This window comes from Diceros bicornis, chromosome 4 (genome assembly GCF_020826845.1).
Source record: "Diceros bicornis minor isolate mBicDic1 chromosome 4, mDicBic1.mat.cur, whole genome shotgun sequence".
Taxonomy (NCBI): domain Eukaryota; kingdom Metazoa; phylum Chordata; class Mammalia; order Perissodactyla; family Rhinocerotidae; genus Diceros; species Diceros bicornis.
In genome coordinates this window covers 54779309-54787966 of record NC_080743.1, presented here as the reverse complement: position 1 = coordinate 54787966, position 8658 = coordinate 54779309, and positions in this window count along the sequence as shown.

Here is an 8658-nt window from a genome sequence, read left to right as displayed (position 1 = left end):
TACATAATAAAATATCCAATTGCCTACATAAATGTAAAACAGACATCTCAAACTCACCTAATGAAAACTAAGCTCCTGATTCTAACCACCACCTCCCCCAACTAAGCTCCTGATTCTAACCACCACCTCCCCCAAAAACCAGCTGCCAACAGTCTTCTTCATCTCAGGTAACTGCAACTCTATTCTTACAGTTATGCAGGCCAATAATCTTAGAGTCATCCTGGACTCCTCCGTTCCATTGGCCATACTTTCAAAATATATACAGAAGCCATCTGCTTCTCACCTCCACTACTATCACCTTTATGCTTGATTATTTTAGTAGTCTCCTAACTGCTTTCTCTTGCTTCCACTTTGTCCCTTTTAGTCTAGTCTCATCACATAAACATAGTAAGTAAATTATCTAGTACTGGCACAGTAGGTACTATAGTGATCGTGTTAACACATCAGAAAGGTCATATTACTCCCCTCCTCAAAACCCTCCCCTGGCTTTCCTTCAGAATAAAATGCCCTACAAGATCTGCCCCACTCTCTTAGCTCTGTAATATCATCTACTACTACTCTTTCCTTGACTCATTCAGCTCCAGAATCCTGACCCCTTGTTGTCCCTTGAACATGCCAAGCATAAGCTCACCTCAAGGCCCTTGCTTTTGTTGCTTTCTGCCTGGATTGTCCTTCATCCAGATATCTGCATGGTTTGCTCCCTCATTTCCTTCAGATTTTTATTCAAATGTAACCTCAGTGAAACCTTTCATGACCACCCTATTTAGTTCTGAAGCCTGTTTAGCCCTCAATTTCCCCAGTGTTTTTTTTTTTTCTTTTTCTATAGAACTTATCACCACCTACCATACTAGTACTAGAGCATTTACTTATGTTTCTTCCTTATCATCTGACTCCCTCTGCTAGAATGTAAACTCCTTAAAGGCAAGAATCATTGTCATTGATATATCTTAAATGTCTACAATAGCACCTGATGTAATTAAATAAATATTTGTTGAATTAAAGAATGAATCTTTTTTCAGCAGTAGATCTTGCAGGCCTCAGAACCTGCTGAAGTCTGGTTTTTACCTAAATGGAAATTCCCTAAGGGCAAGAATTGTGTCATATTGTTTTTATCTCCAGGGCCTAGGATAGCACCAGACACAGTAAAGGCTCAATAAATGATAAATGAGTAACACCTGGGCCAGCCCTGTGGCTTGGCGGTTGGGTGCGCGCGCTCCGCTGCTGGCGGCCCGGGTTCGGATCCCGGGCGTGCACCGATGCACCGCTTCTCCGGCCATGCTGAGGCCGCGTCCCACATACAGCAACTAGAAGGAGGTGCAACTACGACATACAACTATCTACTGGGGCTTTGGGGGGGAAAATAAATAAATAAAATCTTAAAAAAAAAAAAAAATGAGTAACACCTGCCAGTACTGTTTTCTTCATTTTAGCAATAAGCCTGTATTTTTCCCTTTCTTCAAAACGAGGCTCTAAACTTTCCTGACCCTTTAAACCAGTGATTCCTAAAAGCATGCATGTGGGCAAAGCATAGTTCACAAAAAGCATGTCCAATCCATTATGACACAATTTCATATACAGGAAATGAAAAAATATTCCATTATATCAGATAACAAACTATACAAACTAAAATTCCGGGCCGGCCTGGTGGCGTAGTGGTTAAGTTCAGCACGCTGTCTTTGGGCAGCCCAGGTTTGTGGGTTCGGATCCTGGGTGCGGACATACACCACTCATCAAGCCATGCTGTAGTGGTGACCCACATAAAAAATAGAGGAATATGGGCACAGATGTTAGCTCAAGGCCATTCTTCCTTAAGCAAAAAAGAGGAAAATTGGCAACAGGGGTTAGCTCAGGGCCAATCTTCCTCACAAAAAAAAAAAAAAAAGAAACTAAAATTCCAAGGTGTTTTCTTAGATGATAGGCTGACCAGAAAAATGCAGTTATTCTCTAGGGAGCTTATTAGAATTTCCCAGGGAGCAGAAGATTTTTGTATCTAAAGGCTAGTTTTTAAGAAGTTTGAGAAATACATTAAAAAACCCACCTTCCCTTATGGTGCAGCATGACGTAATGGAATAAAGCTTAGCTTTGAGTAACAAATTGAGGAAGCTTGAACATGTTGTTCAAGTTATTCATGCCCCAATTTCCTCATTGTAGCTATAGCACCTAACACCAATGTCTCATATAATATTCAATGAAAAAAGTCTGTTAAATGGGTTAATGAGTTCCAACTCTGTAGAGCTGTAAGTTTGTTTCAGTGCTTTTAACCAGCTGGGTTTAATTCCCGGAGGGAAACGTTTTTCTAGGAAATGATTTTATTTCCAACATTTGGAATGAGATGGGTTTAAATCTTTAGTCTCCCAGTTACTAGCTGTGATTCCTTCAAGTAATTAATTTTTATGAGATTGTTTCCTCAATTATAAAATGAGAATAAGAATTTCTATTTCAAAAGAGTATTGTGAGGATTAAATGTAATGTATAAAACACATTTAGTGTGGTACTGGCATAAGGATAGACATATAGACCAACAGAATAGAACAGACAGCCTAGAAATAAACCTTACATATATGGTCAGTTGATTTTTGACAAGGGTGCCAAGACCATTCAGTGGAGAAAGGACAGTCTGTTCAACAAACGATACAGGGAAAACTGGATATTCACATGCACAGGAATGAAGTTGGATGCTTTCCTCACATCATATACAAAAATTAAAGCAAACTGGGTCAAGGCAAGAGAAAGAAATAAAAGGGATCCAAATTGGAAAGGAAGAAGTGAAACTGTCACTATTTGCAGATGACATGATTTTATATATAGAAAACCCTAAAGAATCCACCAGAAAACTTTTAGAAGTAATAAACGAATATGGTAAAGTTGCAGGATACAAAATCAACATACAAAAATCAGTTGCATTTCTGTACACTAACAACGAAGTAGCAGAAAGAGAAATTAAGAATACCATCCCATTTACAATTGCAAAAAAAAGAATAAAATATCTAGGAATAAACTTAACCAAAGAGGTGAAAGATCTGTACACCGAAAACTATAAAACATTGCTGAAAGAAACTGAAGAAGACACAAAGAAATGGAAAGATATTCCGTGCTCTTGGATTGGAAGAATTAACATAGTTAAGATGTCCATACTTCCTAAAGCCATCTATAGATTCAATGCAATCCCTATCAAAGTTACAACAACATTTTTCACAGAAATAGAACAAAGAATCCTAAAATTTATATGGAACAACAAAAGACCCCGAATAGCTAAAGGAATCCTGAGAAAAAAGAACAAAGCTGGAGGTATCACACTCCCTGATTTCAAAATATACTACAAAGCTATAGTAACCAAAACAGCATGGTACTGGCACAAAAACAGACACACAGATCAATGGAATAGAATCGAAAGCCCAGAAATAAACCCACACATCTATGGACAGCTAATCTTTGACAAAGGAGCCAAGAACATACAATGGGGAAAGGAAAGTCTCTTCAACAAATGGTGTTGGGAAAACTGGACAGCCACATGCAAAGAAATGAAAGTAGACCCTTACCTTATACCATACACAAAAATTAACTCCAAATGGATTAAAGACTTGAATGTAAGACCTGAAACTGTGAAACTTCTAGAAGAAAACATAGGCAGTACGCTCTTCGACATCGGTCTTAGCAACATCTTTTCAAACACCACGTCCAACGGGGCAAGAGAAACAATAGAAAAACTAAACAAATGGGACTACATCAAACTAAAAAGCTTCTGCACTGCAAAGGAACCCATCAACAAAAAGAAAAGACAACCTAACAATTGGGAGAAGATATTTGCAAACCATACATGTGATAAGGGCTTAATCTCCAAAATATATATAGAACTCATGCATCTCAACAACAAAAAAACTACCAACCCAATTAAAAAATGGGCAAAAGACCTGAACAGGCATTTCTCCAAAGCAGATATACAGATGGCCAACAGACACATGAAAAGATGCTCAAAATCACTAACTATCAGGGAAATGCAAATCAAAACTACAATGAGATATCACCTCACACCCGTCAGAATGGCTATAATTAACAAGACAGGAAACAACATGCGTTGGAGAGGATGTGGAGAGAAGGGAACTCTCATATACTGCTGGTGGGAGTGCAAACTGGTGCAGCCACTATGGAAAACAGTATGGAGATTCCTCAAAAAATCAAGGATAGAACTACCATATGATCCAGCTATTCCACTGTTGGGTATTTATCCAAAGAACTTGAAAACACCAATTTGTAAAGGTACATGCACCCCTGTGTTCATTGCAGCGTTATTCACAATAGCCAAGACTTGGAAGCAACCTAAGTGCCCATCCAGGGACGAATGGATAAAGAAGATGTGGTATATATACACAATGGAATACTACTCAGCCATAAGAAACGATGAAATCCAGCCATTTGTGACAACATGGATGGACATTGAGGGTATAATGCAAAGTGAAATAAGTCAGAGGGAGAAGGTCAAATACCATATGATTTCCTTCATTAAGTAATAGATAATAACAACAATAAACAAACACATAGGGACAGAGATTGGATTGGTGGTTACCAGAGGGGAAGGGGGGAGGGAGAAGGGTGAAAGGGATAATTCAGTACATGTGTGTGGTGATGGATTGTAATTAGTATTTTGGTGGTGAACATGATGTAATCTATGCAGAAATAGAAGTATAATGATGTACACCTGAAATTTTTACAATGTTATAAACCAATGTTACTGCAATAAACAAAAAATTAAAAAAAAAAATTTTAAAAAGCAAACTGGGTCAAAAACCTAAACTTAAGAGGAAAAACTATAAAACTCAGAAGAAAACATATGGGAAAATCTTCATGACATTGAATTTGGCAATGATTTTTTGGATATGACACCAAAAACACAAGCAACAAAAGAAAAAAATAGATAAGTTCAACTTCATCAAAATTAAAACTTCTGTGCATCAAAGAACACTATCAAGAGAATGAAAAGACAATCCAGAGAATGGAAGAAAATATTTGCAAGTCATATAGCTGATAAGGGATTAATATCCAAAATATATAAAGAACTTCTATAACTCAGCAATAACAACAAAAAACAATCCAATTCAAAAACGGGCAAAAGGGCCGGCCCCGTGGCTTAGCGGTTAAGTGCGCGGGCTCCGATGCTGGCGGCCCGGGTTCGGATCCCGGGCACGCACCAACGGGCCGCTTCTCCGGCCATGCTGAGGCCGCATCCCACATACAGCAACTAGAAGGACGTGCAGCTATGACATACAACTATCTACTGGGGCTTTGGGGGAAAATAAATAAATAAATTAAAAAAACAAAAAAACAAAAAAAACAAAAACAGGTAAAAGACTTGAATACACATTTCTCCAAAGAAGATATACAAACGGCCAATAAACACATGAAAAGATGCTCAATATCATTAGCCATCAGGGAAATGCAAATCAAAACCACAAGGAGATACACCTCACACTCATTAGGATGGCTACTATCAAAAAAACAGAAAATAACAAGTGTTGATGAAGATATGGAGAAACCGGAACCCTCTGCACTGGAAGCAGAAAAGTAAAATAATGCAGCTGCTATGAAAAACAGTATGGTAGTTTCTCAAAAAATTAAAAACAGAATTACTATATGATCCAGCGATTCTCTTCCTGGGTATATTCAAAAGAACCGAAAGCAGGATCTCAAAGAGACAGCTATACACCCATGTTCACAGCAGCATTATTCACAATAGATAAAGGTGGAAGCAACCCAAGTGTCCACTGACAGATGAATGGATAAGCAAAATGTGGTATATACATACAATGGAATATTATTCAGCCATTAGAAGGAATGGATTTCTTTTTCTTTTTTGTTTTTTGGTGAGGAAGATCAGCCCTGAGCTAACATCCATGCCAATCCTCCTCTCTTTGCTGAGGAAGACTGGCCCCGAGCTAACATCCGTGCCAACCTTCCTCCATTTTATGTGGGATGCCACCACAGCATGGCCCAACAAGCAGTGTGTCGGTGCATGCCCAGGATCCAAACCCAGGCCGCCAGCAGCAGAGTGTGTGCACTTAACCACTACGCCACGGGGCCGGCCGTAAGGAATGAATTTCTGATGCATGTTGCAACATGGATAAACCTTGAAAAACTACTAAGTGAAATAAACCAGACACAAAAGGGTAAATATTGTATGATTCCATATATATGAGGTATCTAGAATAGGCAAATAGAGACAAAGTAGAATAGAGGCTACCAGGGGCTGTGGAGAGGAGGGGTGTGGAATTATTGCTCAATGATTAAAGAGTTTGTTTCAGGTGATGAAAAAGTTTTGGAAATATATAATTGTGATAGTCACACAACAAACATTATGCATGTACTTAATGCCAATGAACTGTACACATAAAAATGGTTAAAATGGCAAACTTCATGTTATATGTATTTTATCACAATAAAAAAAAAGTTAGTACAGTGCCTGGCACATGGTAAAACTATGGCAAACTTCATGTTATATGTATTTTATCCCAATAAAAAAACATTTAGTACAGTGCCTGGCACATGGTAAAACTCAATAGATCATTGTTATTATATGTTCCTCCAAGAAATATTTATTGAGCATTTAAATGCTGGATATCATATTAGGCACTCGGAACATAGTGATAAAAAAGACAAAGGCAACCTCCAGGTAACTGAAAATCTAATGGAGAAAGACAAATAAGCAACAAATGACATATTATAGAAATAAACTACTATTACAGAAGTAAATTTATAAAGGTAAATTCAAGACACAAAAAGAGAATAGGAGAAGCTGGTAAAGGCATCAAGGAAGGCATCTCAGAGAACATCCAAATTGAGAGCTGGTATACAGGTGAGGAGAGGAGAAAACAGCATGTTCTGTCATTCAGAAGTACATTTGAGGGGACAAATGGCTAGACAGAAAAGCAGGGTTCAATCACAAAGGGCCTGAAATGCCACGCTAAGTGGTTTGGACTTCATTTTGAAAGCAATAGGAACCAATTACCAACTTAAGCATGACAAGTAAAAAGATCAAGGTTGCAGTTTAGAACAAACATTCTTGCCAAAGTGTTAAGGGACTGAAGGCCAGGCAACAATGACACAAGCAGATGGTAAAATGGCTGTTGTAATAATCCAGAAGAGTTATGACGGTAGCTGGGACTAGGGCTGTGGCATTTAGTCATCAAGACAGCCAGAAGGGATTAACTGGATGCTGGGGACAGTTGAGTGAGGAGGAGTAATCAATGATCAGGTTTCTGGCTGGCACAACTGGGGGATTACTATTGTTAACATGTATTAGGCTCTATGTGCCAGACACTATGCTAAGTACTTGACATGCATTATTTCATTTAATCCTCACCGCAAACCTGTAAAGTAGATACAATTACCCTCATTTTACAAAGAAAACAGGAGTTTATGTTAAATAACTTGCCAAGATCATGAATGAATCCAGATCTTTTTGACTAAGTAAAACACTATATATGTAAGGTAGCTGGCACATAGTTGAAGCTCTAACATTTTCCTTTCCCTTCAATTACCTACATTTAACACATCACTCCATTATTAGTTAGCATACAGCGAGTTGCTATTCCTTAGTATTTTCAGTTAACACATAGGCAAACTCTCATTTCATATTTAGTGCACTTCTGAAAATTTTAAAGTACAGCATCAAAGTTACTCAACAGAGTCCCAATTTTAAAGGCGTATGTTTCCAGTGCACTAAAAATATGTTTACCCTTAAATTACGACTGAAGAAGCCTGCCAGAGGCAATCCTAGTGGACATCTAAGAGATGTCACAGATGCCTAAGATCAGGGTAGGAGGTATTGCATCTATCGCCTCGTGACTGGGTAAATAACAAGTCACCCCTCTCCTGAACCCAATGCTAGGATAAAAGGAATAGGGCAATCCCTACTCATTATATGACCATGAGGTATCTTCTAGCTTCCCAGAGCAGGGAGTGGAAGATCTTTCTCCCTGCCAAGACAGCACAAGCCAAACGAGACTTTGGCCAGCCAGCCAGTTGCCCACTTTACACGAGGCCTCTCAATAGGCTATCTGTTAAAACCCATCATTCTTCACTGCTCTGGGGAACATGGACAATGGCCAGGACTAGAGATTAGGTCAAGCAGGGGATAAATTCAGAGACAAAGTAAATACCAGATCTTAGCCGTCCCTTAGTATTTTGGAGGGAACTCAGAAGCAACTTCAACCTCAGAGGAATACTGACCAGCAACAAGCCTGCTTCTGTTATCACAAACATACTGTACCATTTTGACAGAGGCCCTGATTCTTCAGCAACAGCAATTGGCAGGAGGTGACATCATGCCATGGCTCAAAATCATTCAGAAGTGATGTGTTAAAGACAAAATTCAGAGACTGAAAGGAGATTAAGAAGTATCCATGTCTAACCTGTTAACTTGTTAAAATGAGGTTGTACAAAGGTAACAAAGTTGAAGACTGTATATAGAATTTCTCCAACCACAATGTAAGTTTCCAGAAAGCAAGGACCAGATCTTCTACTTCTAGCTGTTTCTATGCAGTGCCCTATAATATGCTTTATTCACCATGGGCCTTACTGCTGATGAGTGGAAGAAAGATGATCAAGCCCTGAGAGGCCAGAAACAGTGGTTCCAGCTTATCTTCTTGCAGGCTTGTTTAATCA